Below are 23,359 nucleotides of genomic sequence, written 5' to 3' on the forward strand. Positions count from 1 at the left end.
CACATGTGTCAATCTGCCGAGTTGCAGAGCCGCCACCAGGTGACGGCCGTTGTTACACACAACCATGCCTGGCTTCAGGTTCAGCGGTGCCAGGCACAGATCAGTCTGTGCCGTGATGCCCTGTAATAGCTCTTGGGCGGTGTGCCTTTTATCGCCTAGGCTCAGCAGTTTGAGCACTGACTGCTGTCGCTTAGCGACGGCACTGCTGCTGTGCCTAGAGCTACCGACTGATGGCGCCATGCCCACGGATGGTAATTCGGAGGAGGAGGTGGAGGAGGGGTGGGAGGAGGAGGAGGCATAGTAGGCCTGAGAGACCTGGACCGAGGTAGGCCCCGCAATCCTCGGCGTCGGCAGTATATGACCAGCCCCAGGGTCAGACTCGGTCCCAGCCTCCACCAAGTTAACCCAATGTGCCACCAGCGATATATAGTGTCCCTGCCCAGCAGCACTCGTCCACGTGTCTGTGGTCAGGTGGACCTTGTCAGAAACGGCGTTGGTCAGGGCACTGTTGATGTTGTCTGACACGTGCTGGTGAAGGGCTGGGACGGCACATCGGGAAAAGTAGTGGCGGCTGGGGACCGAATACCGAGGGGCGGCCGCCGCCATGAGCTTGCAAAAGGCCTCGGTCTCTACCAACCTATAGGGCAGCATCTCCAGGCTAAGTAATCTGGAGATGTGGACGTTGAGGGCTTGGGTGTGTGGGTGGGTTGCACTATACTTCCTTTTGTGCTCCAGTGTCTGGGGTATGGAGAGCTGAACGCTGGTGGATGCTGTGAAGGATCGTGGAGGCGAAGATGGGGTTTTCGCACGGGAGGTGTTTGGGCCGGGGTCCTGGACAGGGGGCTGACTAGCAGATGACACAGGGGAAGGAGCAGTGGTGTGCCCGGGCTTGGTGCCATTGAGTGGGGTATTTAGCATTCATATGCCTGTGCATACTGGTGGTAGTTAAGCTAGTAGTGGTGGAACCTCTGCTGATCCTGTTTTGGCACAGGTTGCACGCCACAGTCCGTCGGTCATCCGGTGTTTCTTTAAAGAACCTCCAGACTTCTGAAAATCTAGCCCTCGCCACGGGAGCTTGACTACGGGAAACATTTGGCGCTGATGCACCAGCTCTGGCCCTGCCTCTCCGTCTGGCCCCACCACTGCCTCTTCCAACCTGTTCTGGTATAGGACTCGCCTCCGTCTTAGAAGCACTGTGTTCACCCGGCCTATCAACCCAGCTTGGGTCTGTCACCTCATCATCCTCCGATCCCTCAGTCTGCTCCCCCCTCGGACTTCCTGCCCTGACAACAACTTCCCCACTGTCTGACAACCGTGTCTCCTCATCGTCCTTCACCTCTTTACACACTTCTTCCACTACGTCAATAATGTCATCATCACCCACAGACTGCGACCGGTGGAAAACCTGGGCATCGGAAAAGAGCTCAGCAGCAACCGGACAAGTGGTTTGTGACTCTGGGAAGGGTCCAGAAAACAGTTCCTCAGAGTATGCCGGTTCAAATGCCAAATTTTCCTGGGAGGGGGAAGACTGGGGGGAAGGAGGCTGAGGTGGAGGAGCTGGAGGAGTGCTGATTTCGGTGACATGGGTAGAATGCGTGGAACACTGACTGGTGGACAAATGGCTAGAAGCATTGTCCGCAATCCACGACATCACCTGTTCGCACTGTTCTGGCCTCAACAGTGCTCTACCACGAGTCCCAGTAACTTGTGACATGAACCTAGGGAGTGTAGCTCTGCGGCGTTCCCCTGCTCCCTCATCAGCAGGTGGTGTCTCACCCCGCCCAGGACCACGGCCTCTGACCCCTGCAGTAGTTGGACGCCCACCCACGTCCACGCCCTCGTCTTCTACCCCTAGCCCTCGGGTTAAACATTTTCAAAATTAAAGTGTAAACTGTAAATTTTTTTTGTTTGTTTTTTTGTGTTTTTTTTTTTTTAAACCTATTGCTATGGCTAGTTTCTAACCTACACTGACAGCACACAACTGGATTTTGTGCTGTGCCTGATGACTTTGAGTTATAAAAAAAATAAACGTAAAAAAAAATAAATGAGCAGACTGTGCCTAATTCAAATCAAACCCCTAATAAATTGTCCCACTTCGGTGTTTGAGATGGATATGTGTGTCACTAAGAGCTAAACACAACGGTCGCAAGTCTCCCTGCAAATTCCTCACAATATGGTACTAGCTGCACTACTAGTGCCAGCAAGCCCAGCCACAAGCAAACAAAAAAAAATATATAATGCTATTGTAGGTCTAAGTAAGCAGTTTGGGTTCTCCTATGGCTATTTTCTAGCCTACACTGAAAGCACACTGCTATGCCAGATGACTTTGAGTTATGAAAAAAAATAAAGGTAAAAAAAATAAATCAGCAGACTGTGCCTAATTCAAATCAAAACTCTAATAAATTGTCCCACTTCGGTGTTTGAGATGGATATGTGTGTCACCAAGTGCTAAATAGAACGTTCCCAAGTCTCCCTGCAAATTCCTGACAATATGGTACTAGCTGCACTACTAGTGCCAGCAAGCCCAGCCACAAGCAAACAAACAAAAAAAAATATATAACATTATTGTAGCCCTAACAAGGGCTGTTGGGTTCTTGTAGACTCACTCCTGCCTAACAGTAAGCTAATATAACACCCTAATGCTATACCTGCAGCAGCAGCAGCTCTCTCCCTAACGGCATCCAGACAGAGAATGATCCGAGCAGCGCGGGCAGGGACTAGTCTATTCCAGGGTCACCTGATCAGGCCAGCCAACCACTGCTATCGACGTGTAAGGGTACCACGTCATGCTGGGTGGAGTGCAGAGTCTCCTGACTTGTGATTGGCTCTGTTTCTGGCCGCCAAAAAGCAAAACGGCGGGAGATGCCAATTTCTCGAGCTGGCGAAATACTCGTCCGAGCAACGAGCAGTTTCGATTACGCTAATGCTTGAACGAGCATCAAGCTCGGACGAGTGTGTTCGCTCATCTCTAGTTATATTGTATTTTCCATTGGTACATCAGAATAATAGATCTCGCTACAAATGATACCAATGCAATTATTTGAAATGCTTCTTTAGTAACAGATTTATAGATGATTTTAAAGTGGCCAAAGTGCCTTTCACGCTGCTTCCAGCCTCCAGCACCGTAATACCATATGATTGACATTTCCAGCTCATGAATATTCCCATAAGAATAATTTCTGAGATTCTGCTGTTTATCATCTCTCATTTTCTCTCATTAGCACCATCTGCTGGTAACTGCAGAATATTCAGAATTTCTGATACATTTATCTTCCCATACTGGCATTTCATTGCATAAGACTATACTACAAATACATTGCATGACACCGGATGTAATTTTATCTGCTTGTTGCAATTCTAATGGTTATCATCTGACAATTTCATTTCATCTAGAGTCATTTGTAGACTCTTACATCAAAAATGAACCTGAACCTGTCTTATTTTATTAATAATAATTTTTAAAATAATTATTCCTGTCTGACATTAAATATTTGTAGTATGTGTTATGTATGTATGTGTTTTGTGCCAGGCACCCAATGGTGTAGAGTTGTAAATGGAGTATTATTGTCAGAAGTCAATCATAAAATCATAAATTGATTCACTCAGCACAGACCTTCTATGGTCCTGGTAGTTGACCAGAAAATAAATTAGTGAAATATAAGTGCAAATTATACAGATTGTGAGCCCTCATGGGCAGGGTCCTCCTCCTACTTGTCTCCTGATTACTGTAGTTTAGTATTTTGTACTTGCATATGGTTTTGTCTTAATATAATGTATGTGAACCCCTACTGATTGTACAGCACCATGGAATTAATGGTGCTCTGTACATAAATAATAATGATAACATTTCACCCTTTCCCTTTTTACCCTAGATTGTACTTATAATATACAGTAGACAGTTGCCTCTAGAAGCCATGATCGTGATGGCACCAAAGCTGCATTGGATGGCACACAATAGTGCAACTGCTACACCTAAACGGATATTTTTAATAGGTGTTCCTATAGTTTGGCAACAATCGTTGCTCTTGCGAATGTCAATGGAACTAGAGATCAGTGTATGAGCGCTGCTATATTAGTAAAAATTGTGGATCTTCTGATTGTTATCAATTAAATGATGTATTAACTTAATACATGGAAGTATAAAATAGTTACAGTTATCAGAATATGGTCATAAAAAGATTATTTTTTCTGCCAAAGACTTAAAGGCATTAAAACATAACAACATTTTTTTTTTTAAATTATCTCTGTCTGACCCAAAGAATTAAAGTAAAATGTTATTTTACAAAGCCCATCAGCAAATACCTATTATACCACATCGTAAGTAGTCTTTTAATTGCGTAGAGATTATTTTGGGGCGTTGCGGACTATTACATGACTGTTCCTGTCATGACACACTTCCACAATCATCATATTTATACAGACCATTATCCACCTTGTTCTTGGTAGTAGTGGTCAAGTTGAAATTGATGTTGATTTTTTTTAATGCTTGGGGTTATATGAGTGGGTAACATATTTGATTTAAAGGTAGATAAGCTTTTAGACTTGCTTTGGCCTCAGGGTCCATATGTGACTGGTACCGGCCCACCCCCAAGGAGATTCACTCCTGTTAGGACATGCCTGATTGTCAGTATGAAAGTCACATTTCTCCAGTGTGCGGTTGAGCTTTTAAGCAGACTTGCAGTCAAGATGTCTGACTAAACATTTTGAATAAACAACACCAGATAGGAGAATCGGAGTTGCTGCTCTACAACAGAAAAGAGGGGATGGTTTTCTTTATTATGTTCCTTTCATTTTTGCCAACAGGGAATACTTTGCTCTCTACAGAATGCCCCAATAACTAGACAGGTATAACCTGTGACAAAGTGATTCTCTTAGCATTTTTCACAGCAAAGCCACCAATAAAGCCATTAAAAAGTTAATTTATCTGCAATAGAGTATTTGCATGTTGAGTGCTTAGTAAATGTTTCCCACATCTGTTTATCAAGAGGACCACTTCAATTTACGATTGCCCAGATTTACTAAAAATGTACTGTTTGCCTGTGAATAGCAAAGAGGGCGCCAGATTCTAGATTTCTAGTGCACGTTTGCTCCCTGCACTGCCCCGACAGAGTGCACCAACTTTTTTTTTCTTCAACTGTTTTTTGCGTACAACACACTTCTATCAGACTGTGTTGCACAGTCCGACTGTGCACCGGAACACAAAAGAATAGTGGAGCCGCTCCACAAAAGGATCATGTGTGACACTTCTTAAATACCTGTTTGCACTGAAAAGCAACTTGCACCGAAAAGAGCGCGCAAAGTCTGACAGAAAACTGACACCTTAGTAAATTTGGGCCAATATGTCTCTAAATAAATCATGAGTTAACAACAAGGTTAATTAGGAATCTCTATTCTGAGACACAATAGGGACAGAGACCAAGGAAAATTCGATAAAGCTTTGCAGAATATTTATGCACTTACCTATGAGTTAAAAAATTAGAAAGCTAACAAGAGCTCCGCACTGTCAAAGTCATAAAAAAGATTGTCGCTGCCCATTTTTTTTCTGTTCACTTATAGTCTTGCGCTGTCAATGTGGTAAGGTCATGACAACTCTATTTGGCAAAATTAGGGCACATTGGAGACTTCATTAAAAACTAATTAGTATAATTTTATAGAACAATTCTCTGGGAAGGAAGAGTAGGGCGGGAAAGCATTTCGTGTAAAAAAATGTAGATTATTGAGTGATTTTAATTTACTGCTTAAGAGATTTTTGGTAAGGTTTATAAAAAGATAATTTTCCAATGAAGAAAGAAAAATTAAATCCTTAACACAATACGGTAAGAGCTCAATCATGTGTACCATCGTCTAACAAAAGTAAGTGAGCAGAAGTTACCCTCTACACCTTGGACAGCCTTAAAAATTTTACCATCAAAATTTGACTTTCTTATATGTGATTTTCTTATATTTGTTATCCATGGCTTCCTTTCTGCTAAAATGAATTTTACAATTATGCTAATGAGCCTGAACGGCCACTGGGGCAGACTATATCCATGCTGTAGATTCGTAGGCTGTTAGACTGTCTCAACCTGCCCCCTGCTCTTGCTTGCACTTAGTCCTCTCTTCACCTGATTTAATCAAAGAAATCAGCAGAACACTGCAGCATGGAGGGGCTCCAAGAACCGCTCAATAGCCTTTTAGGCTGAAGGAGGCCATGGATAACAAATATAAGAAGATTACCATAGTCACAGTGCAAGGATATATCAGGCTTGATTTTGATGGTAAATTTCCTTAAGGATTATTGCACTGTGAGGTCAAATCCTCACTTCAAAGGCTTTATGTTTCTCTTTATACTGGAGATAGTCACCTTTTAAAGTTTATCACCAGATTTTCACAGGATATGTCATAAATAAACCTACAGTAGTAGGTCCCATCTGAAGAACAGGCCACTGATCTGATCCTGGGAGCTTAGCCGAATGGATAGTTTTCAGTGCATGCACAACCATTCTCTTTACAAGTCCATGGGCTATTTTTGTTGCTAGGATAGACCTGAATGGAGGGTTTCCATGCATACATTTCCATTCTCTTTTGAAGTCTGTTGGAACTCTCCTACAAATGATTGAATGTGGTTGCCCATGCCATGCAAAGTCTCCTTTTGGCCCAGCTGTGGAATGGGAGTCACCAGAGTTCTTGAGATGGGTAAATACCTAGCATGTATTTATTATCCTGTTGATATGTCATAAATATCTAATGTCTAATTACCCCTCTAAGTGTTACTATTGTCTTGAAATGTGGAACTATGGGTCTCATTTACTTACAACAGATGCACTAAATGCAGTTTGCCTGTGTAGTGTGCAGGGTGCGCCAGATTCAGAAATTCTGACACACGTTCTTCATGAATCTGGCGCTCCCTGCACTACCCAGACAGAGTACACCACACAATTCTGTCGGACTTTGCATGTTAAATCTGGCGCATGGTCCGACTGAGCAAATGAAGGCCCCCTAATTTACCGGATTATTTATATCCAATTAGACTGCGCTGTCCTGATTGCATATATCCTACAATTAAGTCACAGAACTTCGTAAAAGTTCATCAGTTCATGCTATTAATTTATTTAATTATTGCTACCGTATATATTAAGTTCACTTAATTCATACAAAGTTTGTAGAATTTTTGTGTCATGGAAAACTTGGATATTGTTTCAAGTCTTCCATGTTTTGTTGTAGGTAACCCAGTTTTTGGCTGGAAATTATTATCTAGGGCCTTAATTGTTCCTCCTACTGTATTTCATTACTTTTGTCTAAGTGTCAAGTGGAGTACATTTTAGATTTCTTCTATGTTTTAGCGCATATCCATTTTTCAAACTCTATGGGATGGTGGGCCAAGAATTGTAGGGATTATGCAGAACTTAACAACTTCACTGTTAAATATTTGTATCCCCTTCCCTTGTAAGCTGATCTAATCAGAGTCTAATCAGATTGTGGGTGCTATCTGGAGTTTACAATCTGATGTTGATTAGTGAGGGGGATGAGTTGAAAACTGTATTTAACATTCCCAGAGGGAGCACCTTGTTATGCAACAGGTTGTGTAATCCACACACAGACTTCCAACAGTTTGTGAACCATATTTTTTAGGGATCTCCTTGATCATTATGTAGAGGTTTATTATGATTATTTTTTGGGGGAGCGGGTGTACTAAGAACATGCACTTCAAGGTTCCATCTGGGATATTTGCTACAAATTGTATAGGTCCATACAGTATAGCTCACATCTTTAATGCCATTTTGTTCAGATTAGAGTTGCCTGGTACTTTCCATTTATATAATATACACTGCTTTAATTACAACAATCCAAGTAAATCAAACATTTGTGAAATAAAACTGTCCACTCAGGACGCAACACTGATTGACAATTTCACAGGCAATTAGCAAGACACACTAAATAAAGGAGTGGTCCTTCAGGTGTGGACCACAGACCACTTCTCAGTTTTGGTTAATTTTGAATGTTGGTAGTACTCTCACACTCGCTGTACCATGAGACAGAATCTAAAACCCACACAAGTGGCTCTGGTAATGCAGCTCATCCAGGATGGCACATCAATGCGAGTTGCAGCAAGAAGGTTTGCTTTGTCTGCTTGGTAGTGTCTAGAGGTGCTGGGGGTGCTACCAGGAGACAGGCCAGTACACCAGGAGACATGAATGGGGCTGTAGGAGGGCAAAAACCCAGCAGCATGACCTCTACCTTTGCCTTTGTTCAAGGAGAATCAGGAGGAGCAGTACCAGAGCCCTGCAGGCCACAAATATGCATGTGTCTGAACAAATGGTTAGAGACCAACTCCATGAGGATGGTATGAGGGCCCGGCAACCACAGAGATGTGTAGTGCTCACAGCTCAACACCATGCTGGATGCTTGGTATGTGCCAGAGAACACCAGGATTTTCCACTGGAGCCCTGTGCTCTTTACAGATTAAAGCACTGAGAACATGTGACAGACGTGACAGAGTCTGGAGATGCCATGGAGAGCGATCTGCTGCCTGAAACATCCTTCAACATGACCAATTTGGTAGTGGGTCAGTAATAGTGTGGTGTGGCAATTCTTTGGAGGGCCGTGCAGCCTCCATGTGCTCGCCAGAGGTAGAATGACTGCCATTATGTACCGAGATTAGATCCTCAGACCCCTTGTGAGACCATATCATGGTGTGGTTGGCCCTGGGTTCCTCCTAATGCAGGACAATGCTAGACCTCATTTTCCTGCAAGAAGAAGGCATTGAAGCTTTGGACTGGCCCTCTCGTTTCCCAGACCTGAATCCAACTGAGCACATCTGGGACATCATGTCTCGTTCCATCCACTAACATTTTGCTACTGCTCTAGGGACGGTCTGGGAGAAGATTCCTCAGGAGACCATCGCAACCTCATCAAGAGCATGCCAATTCATTCTAGGCATTGTAGTAATTCAGGCATGTGGAGGCCACACACAATAATAAGCCTCATTTTAGCTTGTTTTAAGGATCAGAGTTTGATCAGTATGTGTATTGTGTTTTTTCACTTTATTTTGTGGGTGACTCCAATTCCAGGCCTCCATTTGTTAATAAATGTGATATCCATTGATGATGTTTTGTGCTTTTGCTGTTAGAACATTCAACTTTGTACAGAACAAAGTATTCAATGAGAATATTACTGTCAGGGTTTGGGATGAGTGGATCCATTGGACCACCGCGGGAAGTGGTACTAGCCAACACCGGGGAAAGGAATCTAAATGGCATCTGGTCTTCACCAGAGCCTGCCGCATAGCAGGATGGTCTTGCTGTGGCAGGGTACCACCAGGTTGTTCCACAGGTGCAGTCGAGGTACCTTAGCAGAAGACAGTCTCGTTGTCAGGTTCAGGCACAGGGTCAGGGCAGGTGGCAGAGATGCAAGGTCAAGTCCAATCTCGGGTCAGGAAGGGAGGTCCAGGCAGATGGGAACAGGAACACAGACAGACGGGAACACAGGAGCATGGGAGTAGAAACAGGAACAAAGGAATAACACTGGGGGGCTTTCTCTAAGGTGTAGGCACAAATATCCGGTGGGGAAAGAAGGAAGGTGCTGATTAATAAAGGTGGAGGTGTTTAGCCAGTGCACCAATCAGCAGTGTGCTGGCCCTTTAAATTTCCGACAGCCGGCGCGTGCTCCCTAGGAGGCGGGGTCACGTGCACACGGAGCAGGAGCCAGGACAGGTGAGTTTGGAGCTGCAGCAGCCGCGGGGGTGCACGGAGAGACACGGGTGCATCCGTGATCCGAGACAGGGATTACGGGAGCACCCGTGACAGTACCCCCCCTTTGGCCTCCCCCTCTTCCTGGGCCTGAGAAATTACTGAAACAGGCTCTTGTCCAGGATGTTATCCTCTGGCTCCCTCTATCTCTCCTCAGGACTAACATGGAAGGAGTTAGGTATGCGCATGCTAGGAGGCAGCCACAATTTGTAGGCCACCAGGCTGATGCAACTGAGGACTTCATAAAGACCCAATTTGTAGCTAGGGATCTTCAGCCAGACGTACTTGGAGGTTAACCAGACCCTGTCACCAGGAGATAAGACAGGAAATGGTCTGCATTTCTTGTCCGTTTGACGCTTGGTCTGAGCAGAAGCTTGGAGCAATGAGGTACGGACTTGTTCCCAGATAGTTTGGAGTACAGATGGTTAACCCTGAGGCAGCTGAGCACTTGCCGTACTTGGGACTCAAGATCAGCAGAGTACACAAGGATGTAATTCAGGTAAACCACAACACAACCATACAATAAGTCCCTGAAGATGTCATTAACAAATTCCTGGAAATGGCTGGCGCATTATAAAATCCAAAGGGGATAACTAAATATTCATTATTCCCATCACGGGGGTTAGAGTCGGTCTTCCACTCGTCACCCTTCCTGATGCGGATGAGATTGTAGGCCCCATGGAGATCCAATTTGGAAAAGACTCTTGCACCCCATAGACGAGCAAACAGCTCCGTGATCAGCGGCAGTGGATAGCAATTCTTAATGGTGACCTTGTTAAGACCGCTATAGTTCTGCCTCTGAAAGATCTGCTTCTTTGCAGATTCTCCTTAATATACTCAGACATGGAGACAGTCTCAGGTACCGAGAGCGACCCCGTGGAGGAGAAGAGCCAGGCAGCAGGTCAATGGGGCAATTGTTGGGACGATGTGGAGGAAGAGCCTGTTTTTGGAGAAAACATCTGTAAAGTCTAGGTATGGAGCGGGAAGCCCCTCCAGAGGCTTTGGAGACAAGGTAGAAGTCCTGACAGGTAGCGTATGATGCTGCAAGCAGGGGAGACCCAACAGGAAGTGCTTTGGGGTAGCACAAAAAAAGAAAGTCTCTCTTTTTGTAAGGCACCAACTTGCAGGAGCAGGGGTTCCATGTGAAACCAGATGGGCACGGAGATAATGTGGCCACTGACCGAGGCAATGGACAATTGTTTCTCAAGAGGAACCACCGGGAAGTGATGCTGGGAGACCAGGGTAGCGTCCACAAAGTTTGCTGTAGAGAATAAAGGAAAGCAGAAACCTGGATCTGGGTGCCGGTGCCAATGCTGAGGAGCACAGGAATAGTGAGGTGTGGAAAAGCTTTGTTCACACCTATGGGCGCCGCTCCCAAGAACCCTAGGTGCTGGCGTTTCACGGATGTGGGGGACAGACAGGACAAGTCCCGATAAAGTGCTCTGGGCTTGCACAATACAGGCAGAAGTTCTCCTGACGTCATCTGGAGCGCTCTTGTAGGGAGAGCCAGATTATGTCCACCTGCATAGGTTCCTCAGCAGACAATACAGGCGGAGGCTGGAGCGGCTTTTGGAAGGCAGGTGCCAGGTGAGGAAAACGCCTTACACGGGCTTAAGGGTGCTCGGAATGTAGTTCCTCGGCGCTCCTTAACCTCTTCCCGACGCGCGCCGTACTAGTACGGCGCGCATTGGGTCCGGGTGCATGGAGAGGGCTCGCGGGCCGAGCCCTCTCCATAGCCGGTAAGTCTTTGCTGCATATTGCGTTCACTGCTATCAGCACATTGTAATGAATGAGGAATGAGGAGTAAAATCTCCATATACTGCCATATTGCAGTATGGCAGTATATGGTAGGATCGATCAGACAACCTAGGGTTAAAGTACCCTAGGGAGTCTGAAAAATAGTAAAAGTAAAAGTAAAAAAAAGTTAAAAAAAAATTATAATAAAAAAACCTAAAAATTCAAATCACCCCCCTTTCCCTAGAACTGATATTAATATTAATAAACAGTAAAAATAATAAACACACTAGGTACACCAAAGTTATTGCCGCCAGAAGATGGCAAAATCAATCAATAATTTTTTAAATGCATGAAAACATTATAAACCTTTACAAATTTGGTATCCACATAATCATAGCAACCCAAAGAATAAAGTAGACATGTCATTTGGGGCGCACAGTGAAAGCTGTAAAATCCAAGCTTACAAGAAAACGTCGCAAATGTGTTTTTTCACCATTTTCACTGCATTTGGAATTTTTTTCCAGCTTCCCAGTACGCACCATGGAATATTAAATACCGTCACTACGAAGTGCAATTTGTTACGCAGAAAATAAGCCATAACAGAGCTCTTTATGTGGAAAAATAAAAAAGTTATAGATTTTGGAAGAAAAATGGAAGTGAAAAAACTAAAAAAGGCCAAGTCGTTAAGGGGTTAAACCGAACGTCAATGCGAGTGGCCAGTGTGATAAGACCACTCAGAGACAGGGATCGTGTGAGCACCCGTGACAATTTCATTCATTCTTATTTAGGTGAAGCTGAAAAAATTCTACCTACTTATCTGAATCAGAACTCCATCCAGTATCATGTTCATTGGGAGTCTAATATGGCCCAGAGGAATGGACTTGCATAACTTGCAAGGACCTCAATACTTTAATCGTCGAATAGTCGGTGGCGCTGTACTGTATTGTCAGCTTGAAATAATGTGCAACTAATTTAGTCTTTATTAACTAACGTTTATTTACTCAGTTATGCTCGCTTAGTAGCACACATACAATATTGTGTATTCAGGGTTTATATCGTTCAGGGGTCATGCCGTACCTTCTCATTTCAATTCTTCCTCAATGTGATCTTAGGCGCTGCACTGTTTCGTCTGTCTCAAATAATGCGCCACATATTTAGTCTTTATAAACTTGTAATGTTTATTCACTTTGTTGGGTTTTTGAAGTAGCACACATATTACAATGTGTACATAGGGTTCATGTCATCCAGGTTTAATGTTGCATCCTCTGGTATTCACTGTCTCAATTTTGTGTTTTTTAAAGTTTATCACATGGTGACTCATGCACTTTATCATGTCATACCGTCAACTTACCTATCACGGCCGATCCATCATTGCAGATGGACACGCGTCGCCGTTTCTTTTATTATATGGTCCCTCTCGTCCGGACCCGATCATGTAATTCACTCATTAGTAAGACTTGTTTCAGTCCGCTCACGTGACTATTCACGTGAACGGAACACTTCCGCACATGCGCGGTATGCCGCTGAGTACGCCGACTCCTTTTTCCTGCCAGTACCAACATTGCAGGTATGTGCACTAGACCAATCATACTCTTCTATCTTTTATGACGGGTATTTAACAGGACGCTGCAAATTTTCAAATCACTTACCCCTGAGGAAGTCACCAGCCAGGTGACGATACGCGTGGGGTTTGCTCCACATCCCTCCCCGTCTGACTTGGCCTGCCTGTTGCATTGGATTTCACCTTCGTTCGGATAGGTATCATTGATGCACTGCCCTACATAGTGGCATTGCATTCCTTTACAGGCAGCCTCGCTTTGACTACCAGGGTTTATTATATCCAGCATCACTCTGCTATTGATTCATCATTGTCTATTTTTTCCTTCACTTTCAATTGCAGTCTGGATACCTGGTGTCATTATGTACATCTATTTATGCATTCCCTAATATTGTCTGAACGTGGGAGGGACTACAGGGCTCATTGGCCCTTGGCAGTCAGATACACCTTTTGGTGTGTATCTTTTTTAAGTGTTTTTATTTTTTCTTGTCCTGTTTATATGTGTGGCTGTTATTTACAATTAATACATTTTGTCATTTATGGTTAGTCCTTTGTACGTATCCCATCTTTTTCTTGAGTGTTGTCATACAAGGACCTCAATGCCCCATCTCCTCAAAATATATAATTGCTGGACCCTTTCAAGCATTGTGTTCTCTATTTACATTCCTTCCCTGATGGTCTGTTTTTTGTTATGTAAGGGGGGATCAGTCAAATCTTGCCTTGACCGGGACATCCCATAAAAAAGTTACATTGCCCTCTTCTTAGAGCTTGCTATAAGATTTTCTTGAGAATGCTAGCATATTCTGTATTACTTGCAATAGTAGAAAAAGAGAATGACACTCACTACTTTATATGTAAGTGCTGTTTATTAGAGCATTCTCACATACAGGCAATATACATGGTGGAGGGAGGACAACAACAACACCTCACATGTGTAGGATCGATAGCCATTTCACGGCTCTGCCCTTTTTCTGGCTCCAAAATAGCTTGGAGCCATAGTTTGGAGTCAGAAGAAGGGCAGACCCTGGAAATGGCTGTCGCTTCCACACATGTGAAGTGTTGTTGTTGTCCTGCCTCCAACATGTATATTGCCTGTATGTGAGTATGCTCTAATAAACGTCACTTGAAGGATGAAAATACTAAGGGGTACCATTCTCTTTTTCTAATATTGCAAGTCTTATTGGATTCCTTTAATGAATAGAACACAATCCCTGAAGCCCCCAGTCTCCATGTGATGAACTTTTGTGTATGGGTCACTGAAATTAAACAGTGCCGTCTATGTTTTTTTCTCTTCCATAAATGAATGATATTATGTGTTACTTTGGTTTTCTGTTCTGCTTAATCCTCCTTGTTTTCACATATTTGAAAACATATTTCTGTGACCTTCCTCCTGTGTTTTTATTTGTCCAATTATATCACATGTGCATTGTGCACAGTTGCACAATGTGCACAGGTAGAGGCCCAACATATGCCTTGATGCCGTCTCCCTTACGTACATGTGTGCTTAAGTCCATTAGCACAAAGAACTTAGAGTGGCGCATACAGAGTGGTACCTAATTTCCCCACATGCACAAAGCATTCAAGTGGCACTACACATGACAAGAGAGGTCAGAATGGATTTTCACGCATGCACATAGCAGTAGACTGGCGCACCACAAGGAAGAGGAGATCAAGATAGCTTTCACCATGTATTTTACAAAATATGAAGGATGTTAATTATACAAAGATTGACAGTAACTTGTGCTCCTAAAAACCTGGTTCCTTATGTAATCCAAAGCAATCAGGGGTTACTGGTTCCAGATATAATAATGTTCTTCTTGTGGTTTAATATCTTACGAGCCGGATATGTTAAATATACGAGGCATGTTTTGGGGGTTCTACCTCCTTTCTCAATGGCTACTTATTACAAACAAGTGCCCCAACATCTTTCTATTTATCCACTTGTCTCTGTGTTTCACTTTGGTGCAGGAAGGGAATGTTGCCCAATTTTCACCTACTGTCTATGATAGGATTGGCATTGGTAGGTACAACTGAATAGGTCTAACATTAGGGCTCACTGTCTGCATTATCCTATACTTTTATTTACCTTGGTTGTTCATCCCATGTCAGCATCATTACTGAGAGTTCTTGCTTCTGGGAACACAGGAATGTTTTAAATGTTTACCTGTCAACCAAAAAAAAATCCTGGAGTGCTTTAGTTGTACAATATTTATAATGAGCAACAGATAATATCTGATCAATTGAAACACCATCAGAATGTAATTCGGAACCTTCAAAATGGGACTTTAAAGAGTTCTTAAGAAAACAGACTTAGAAATAGTTCCAGTCAACTCCAGCTTTCCATGATACACAAAGTTACGTTGTGTTCATCGGAAAATGAAAAGCAAAAGGAAAACATAAATTTGTGGTGGATGTCATATTTTCTCCATGAATCTAAATGTGCCTTGTATATCAAGATATATACCTTTAAATATGTCACCTCATGGACACTTCTTTTCCAATTAAGCCAACTTGTTCCAAATGTAGCAGCCTTCCGAACAATAAATCTTAATAGCGTCCTCACTGGGAAGATGCATTAGTCGAACATATCATGACCCTGACTACGTTTGGATGATTTATTAGTATAATCCATCAAGAGAAGCAGTTCCTGATTTAGTGCTCACAGGGTGGTACTGCCCTGGGAGAAATCAATGATGAACTACATTTAGATCAATCATCCAAAAAACATCGGGAAAGACTCAAGCATTTTAAAGCTCCAACTGTTTTTCATTCTCTATCACCTTTATTTCCTGAGGCTTGCAGAAATGGATGGCAAAGTATATTTTATAATGTTTATACATGCTAACTATTATTGCATACTGATGTTGCTTGTCATTTCAAATCAAGTATAGTAGTCATTCAAAATGTTAACTTGCTCTAAACCTGTACATTAAAGGTAAGGTGTTGCTTTGAGGGCTGGGACACTGAGTTCAAAAGTTTCTAACAATGTCTAGGTTTCTGTAATTGAGCTGGGGCTGCATAACCTGAGGCCCGCGGTGTGTTGAACCAGACCTGAACCTGAACCTGAACCCGGAGTTCAGGGTCAGGTCCAGTGGGAACCCAACCACCAAATGATATGGATATTGGATATCGAAATATAATGTGCATATACTTGATATGCACTAATATGTACCGTATTTTCCGGACTATAAGGTGCACATAAAAGCCGCGTCGGTCTGCAGTTCCCGCTGGAGATCTGCTGTCTCCGGTAGCGGGGACCTATGTAAGTAGGGTCCGCTGCCATCCTCCACCTCCCCCTCACCTTCCCCGCTCAGCTTCCCCGCGTTCCGCGTCGTGTCTCGGCGTCGCGTCTCGTCCCGTCGGGTCTCCGCTCCACCCCCGGACCTCCGCCACGCCCCCGACCCTGCGCCTTATAGTCCGATGCGCCTTATATATGGAATTATTACATATATAAGGCACATCGGACTAATGCGCCTTATATTCCGGTGCGCCTAATGGCCCGGAAAATACGGTATACAAGTGGAATATATATGCATGTAATGTTTGTGTATATTTAATTTACCTGTGATGTATTTCACTGTATTGACATACATGGGGATATCAGTAGGCTCCCAAATAAAGAAATAAATGAAATACTGCATGCATCACATCAGCATTACCCATAAGTAGTGATGTGCTAACCCAAATCGCACAATTAGGGTTTGTATAAAATTTGGCAGGTTCGACAACTACGAAACCCAGAGACCAAACAAGCCCTTCTGTTCAGGATCCAAGTCCATGTGCGGGGAAAAAGCACCATACTGGTTGATTGACTGCTGAAGAAGCCAATCAAGCATCTTACATCCCTTTAGCAACCACAGGGATGTCCTCTGTCATAATGCATGTCATTGGCTGGGCTGGACATGTGACTCTGTTGTATAAAAGCAGAGCAGCATGTACAGACCCCATTACACGAAAGAAACAGCTATGGTGAGATTGCTGTTCATCATAGGGTTAGTCAGACAGGCAGAGACTTCTGAAAAACCAGCAATTTACCTTCTCAGGGCACTTAGATGTATAGGGGAGGTTACTGTTATTACGGACTGAAGTAAACTTGAGATAACTTCTCTTTTTGGGGCTCTTTGAAGCTCTGGATTGGGCTACTCATGGGCTGTTATAGGGCAGGGATATTCATAGTGATCATAAAGGATTGTACTATAATACTCGTAAAGACTAGACAGGAATATTAGCATTTACTGCATAATCCAACAAGAGTGCACAGTAATACGTAAAGAGACCCAGCTTGCTGATCATCATAGAGTCAGTCTGCTGGCCAGTGTACTTAGGTGTATAGAAGAGGCTCCTATTGTAAGGGACATGTGGAGATCTGAAATAATTGCCCTTATACGAGCATGATGAAGAATTTCATCAGTGCAGGGATATTCTTACTGATTATCATAAACCATTATCATCATACTGTGTTTACTAAGTTGCTTGTGTCAGAGAATATTGCACTTTCATATCTTCCTCAGAACAGTGTTGTCAGAGAATATTGCACTTTCATATGAACCTCAAAAAGTATTGTCAGAGAATATTGCGCTTTCTTACGTACTTCAAAACAGTGTTGTAAGAAAATATTGTGCTTCCATATGTACTTCAGAAAAGTGTTGTCAGAGAATATTACACTTTCATACATATAGCAGAACAGCATTATCATAGAATATTGCATTTTTCCATGTACTTTAGAACAGTGTTGTCAAAGAATATTGCACTTTCCTATGTGCTTTAGAACACTGCGTCAGAGAATATTGTGCTTTCATATGTACTTCAAAAAAGTGTTTTCAGAGATTATTTCACTTTTCATATGTACTTTAGAGTTATGTTATCTAAGAATATTGTGCTTTCAAACGTACTTTAAAACAGTGTTCTAAGAGATAATTGTGCTTTCATACATACTTCAGAACAGTGTTGTCGTAGAATATTAAACTTTCATTTGTACATCAGAACAGTGTTGTCATAGAATATTGTTTTTTTCTATTTGCTTCAGAACAGTGTTGTCAAAGAATATTGCGCTTTAATATGTGGATAATAAAAGTGTTGTTGCGATTGAATAACATCCAGTAATACCTTGATTGTAGAGGTGATGATGAGGAGATGATGAAAAACAACTGCCAATATCTGTGGCTTTCTACAATATGCAGACAGAGAAGTTGGCAGCACTGAAGACTCGGTGGTTGAAGAAGCAATGGTGAGATCCTAGACCCAACATGGGTACAAGACAGTAATACTTTGGGTTAATAGATGGTGGCCGGAAAGACATGGGCAGCCAGGAGAACAAGCAAAATGGAACCAAGGTGCAGCAGTCAGCCCATATCCAAATTGTCGCCTGCTACTGTCAAGGGTCCCAAGAAAAAAAGGCTAACAAAGAGCCAGGTTGACGAACCTCAATTTGGTAGTGCAAAGGTTTTTGGCCAACAATTCAGACCTGCTGTGGATGATGCACAAAGTGTTTCATGTTCTTTTTTGTAACATGTTTATTCACATCCTGCTGCTGCTCGCCTATTTGCACTGCATTGATACGCAAGTTGTCTGCATAGTCAACAGTGCCAAATAATGGGTGGCCACCCTGCTGGATCCATGCTATAAGGATAGCTTAGCACCCTTCACAATACTAGAGTGTGAGACTAAAATGAGGGAGTACCAATTACCAATTGGCCAGAGCATACCCTCCATGCCTCATAGGTGCTGTCCTACCCTGCTGTTTGTGTGCTGTCCATGTGCATGTTCATCACCAATGCTTGTGGCATCACTACCAAGAGGATCTGTCTCTATATAGCCACTGTGGGCTTCTAAACATTCAATAAAGGGGTTGGTCACTTTACCTCATGCTTTTTGCAATGTGCTTGTAAGTGTGGGGGCCAGATACTAGGTAATTTACCAATTGACAATTACCAATTGGCCAGAGCTTACCCTCCATGCCTCACAGGTGTTGTCCTATCCTGCTGATAGTGTGCTGTCCGTGTTCATATTCAGCACCAACACTTGTGTCATCACTGCCAAGAGGATCTGCCTCTATATAGCCACTGTGGGCTTCCATACGTCCAATAAAGGGGTTGATCACTTTACCTCATGCTTTTAGTAATGTGTTTATAAGTTTGGGGGCCAGATACTAGGTAATTTACCAATTTACATCTATTAAAAGTTATGCAACACTTTCTTGACAATTAAAGTGAGTCTTTTTAACTCATCAGCCAAACATTCCTGTCCATAAAATGGTCGCAGATGGAGGGTCATGTGCTCTCTAATTTCCTAGAGCAATCTCCCTGCTAGAGCCTTAGTCTTATATTCATGAATTATACTTATTATAATTATATTCATGAATTATACTATGATAACTTCCTGGCAGGACAATTGCTCATGGGTATGATGTAAAGTAGCCAAACCCTTTGAGATGAACAAAGCATGGATCCCACACAACTTGATTTTGCCAATGACTGAATAAGTTCTGCATTCCAGGAACTTTTCAATTCCGCATTGCTGGAGCTTCAAATTTTTCAATTCCACATTCCCACAACTTCAAATTAAAAATGTTTCAATTCCACATTCCTGGAACTTCAACTTTAAATTTTAAAATTTTGTATTCTCAGGACTTCAACTTTAAATTTATGAAACATATTTATTTATTTTTAAGTATGACTAACATGGTCTTTACTACTCATTTTACAGCCATTTTGAGTTTTAAAATCTAGATCTGTCAGGATCAGTGGATCCTCTGGACCACCGCGGGAGATGGAACTAGCCGACACCTGGGACCGGAGTCTAAGTGGCACCTGGTTTTCACCGCAAAGCGAGTTGGACTTGCTGCGTCAGGATACCATCAGGTCGTTCCACAGGTGAGACTAGCCCGCGGTGGCAGCCGAGGTCGAGGTACCTTAGCAGAAGACAGTCTTGTGGTCAAGTCCAGGCTCAGGGTCAGGGCAGCCGGCAGAGATGCAAGGTCAAGTCCAAATCCGGGTCAGCAACGCGAGGTCCAAGCAGGTGGGAACGCAACACAGGCACACGGACACAGCAACACGGAGGAACTTGGGTAACACACAGGAATGCAGGAATACACAGGAATACACAGGAACGCAGGAATATACAGGAACACAGGAATACACAGGAACGCAGGAATAATCACCACAAAGCTTTCTTTCAGGCTGTGAGGCACAAAGATCTGGCAGGGCTTGCAGGAAGAGGCAGGCTTATGTAGAATTAGGCAATATGGGCAGCGCCAATTAATGGGGCGCTGGCCCTTTAAATCTGGACGCGCGCATACAGCGAAGGGGAGCGGGCCAGGAGCCGGAACGGGTGAGATGCGCTGGCAGGTGAAGAAGAGCACGGGTGAACCCGGAACAAGATCCTTATTGTCATAAAGGACTTGCAGGGCATAAAAAAACTGAGCATGTAGATCCCAGTGACTTTTTGATGAGGTTCTTCTTTTGTCAGGACAGGTGCTAGTGAATCAGGAGTTAATCGGGGCACAGATAGGTTGAATAATGCTAGACTATACAGTTTGAAACTGACATCCCTGATCTGCTTTACTCTTCTAATGACCTCTCAGGTTTTATATTTCTTATGTGTGTGGTATTTTGAGTATATAGAGTAAAAGATATGGTTTTTTGGATAAATCAACCTGCATGTTTGATTTCATAACCTGGTGGTACTTCACCCTTGGGTTCTTGTCATAATTGTAACCACAGGGGCTCTTGGTGCATAGTCATATCCCAGCAATGTACTATCAATGTCTTTGATGGGAATTACCTGTTAAATTTGTCAATGATTTTTTTTAATTAAGAGTTCTGTGATGCCTAATTTAAGAAATCTTGTAAATTTTATCTGGTTTTCCTTAAGAAAAAAAAATTATTTATTCGTTTGGCCAGTAGATGTCCACACAATGTTATCATGACTAAAAATATAGCTTTCTTTGAAATTATGCACTTCACAGCTGGTGTAAATTTGCACCAAATGGAAAATTGTGCCAAATCGCATGTCATGAATTCAGTTGTATTGTGAAACCTATTCTATGTAAATAATGAATTTGGTGCAAGCAGGTTCAATGGCAAAGTGACTATGCACTACTCTATGTTCTTTGAGTGCAATGGCAAGCCGCAAAATAGCATTTGCACCACAAATGCGCCAAAACAACGCCAAACATAGATATAAACCCAAATGATAAATTTGGTCAGCTCTCCTATATGCCCCCTTCCAGATAAAGACCTTATTTTGCCTGTAGCTAGTAGAGCAAGTTTCTGCAAACTGCTTGCCGTCAGGAAGTGCCTGTGTCTGAGCTGGTCTTGTAATGGAGGGGGAGAGGGGCAGGAGGCAGAGAGCACTGCATCGTGCAGACAGAAGCTATTCATGAGAAGTATCCAACCATAGTCATAAGATTCATGGTCGGATCCACAGGCAACTAAATTATAAACAGCGGGCCTGATAGAGAAGGTTTGGAATTATATCTGTAAAATTCTGTATTTTTGTTACTACCAGTGAAATAGAGAATGTGTTTTATTTTGCTATCCTAAGTATCCTAAGTCTTGTCTTCATGGTAATACACCTTTAAGTTAAAAGTGCATGGTGAATAGGAAACATTAAGGCAAATAGTCAAGCATCATCGGATACAACATACACAGTTATCAATGGAAATATGAAAACTATGACAAATGAAAAATAGACCAAAACAGAATGACATTATACAAAATAAAATGTATTCTTTTCCAACAATATGTGTAATTCCAGCACGGTTTGCCATGTTTAACATCGCAATATAATGAAAAAGATTTTTTTCCCTTTTTCCAAGGAAACAAATGGAAGAGATTGTGCCTGCCATCCCAGGATGAATGTTTACTTAATGGCAATCATGAAGCAGAGGTCTGTTAAGAGACTGCGGGATTTGGGGGCTGGCGTGTTCTTTATGTGTTGGCCTCACAGCTGGCGCAGGTGAATTCCTAGCTATAATAAGTACTAACATTCCCTGTGGAAACATTCAGCTGTGGAAAAACAGACAGAAATCTATTATAAATGTGAGTGCAATGTCAATGTTTACAGAGGGAGGTCAAATAACAAAATTTCATTTGGTAAATGTCAGCTCTCCCAGCTTCTAAAATTTACATTTCTTGGCTGAATGAGGCTGACTTTACTATTAAATATTAAATACATATTACAAGTTTTATTTCAACTTTCTTACTTCCCATCTACCGCTGCGTTATGTCATCATTTTTCTGATTCAGAATGAGATTTGTGGTGAGACAGACGTGGCTCTGGAGTGCTTCTTCATCATTAGTTTGCATACTACACATTAGATTTCAGAACTCTTGAAAAGATCATTACTATTAATTAGCACAGAGCACAGGATCACTTGGGTATCAGCTCCAGTGGGAGGCTATTAGAGCAGTCAAATGATGAATGTAGTAATGTCTAAAAATAAAGAAATATCACACAATCCATTTAAGAATTTTTAATGGACTTGCACACATATGGCAATAGGTTGACTATATTCAGTTAGTTCCCCCATGGGCCCATGATGACTTTGAATTCTTAATAGCAAGGGCATTTCCCTTTCATTGCATTTAGTCTTTTACAGAGGGCAAATTACTGTATGTTAGTAAATTAACAGTGAAACACAAGACTCTAGATTCTTAAGACCACAAAGAAGTACTGTGAATTAGTAAAGGGAAATGTCTTCAGCTAAAGATATGACTGGCCTTAGTTACAGGCAATTTGTGTAGTCTCACAGGGCTCTGGCCTACAGGGGGAAAAAGCCAAGGTACATATACAGTCTCATGTGCCTCCAAGCCAGTCCCACTTCATTGAATTCACTACCCGCGTCTTGAAAATGCTGATCCAAATAAATTGTAACATCAGTGGCTGTGTCATCCTCTGTCCATGTACGCAGCTGAGGAGGAGCTGATTGTATCTTTTGCACTACTGTTTGTTAACATAGGTTTAGTTGCTTTGCTGTCTGGTGTGACACAGTCAGGGGTTTGTTGCTGGATGGGAGGTATTATCCTCTCAGCTTGTGTTGCTCAGAGTAATGCAGCAAGCTGAAATCAAGCACCGGACCAAACTTCAAGCACCGGTCCAAACCGGGTTTTCAGGGTGTTCCAGCTAACAAAGCTGAGCTGGAAGTGTGCACAAGAGAGTGGAGTGAGCTCTAGTCTCAGAGGGAGAAGCTTGTTCCAAGAGCAAACACGTGTCCTGTCTATGGAGGACAGGTTGGCTGTTTTGGACTTTAAATGGACTAAGTGCTATGCAGCAGCTTCTGCAAGGTGTGAACATACACCAACAATTTGGACTATTTGTGAAGACCCTGCTACTG

General features: G+C 42.7%; 1 long non-coding RNA gene across 1 annotated transcript; it reads left to right on the forward strand.

Annotated features, from left to right (window-relative positions):
* The first annotated feature begins 18,146 nt into the window (after positions 1-18,146).
* On the forward strand, positions 18,147-22,213 carry LOC140099764 (uncharacterized). Its single transcript, XR_011850087.1, has 2 exons — positions 18,147-18,250; positions 21,842-22,213. It is a non-coding gene; the product is annotated as an uncharacterized lncRNA (long non-coding RNA).
* The last annotated feature ends 1,146 nt before the right edge of the window (positions 22,214-23,359 follow it).

This window comes from Engystomops pustulosus, chromosome 1 (assembly GCF_040894005.1).
Source record: "Engystomops pustulosus chromosome 1, aEngPut4.maternal, whole genome shotgun sequence".
Lineage (NCBI taxonomy): Eukaryota > Metazoa > Chordata > Amphibia > Anura > Leptodactylidae > Engystomops > Engystomops pustulosus.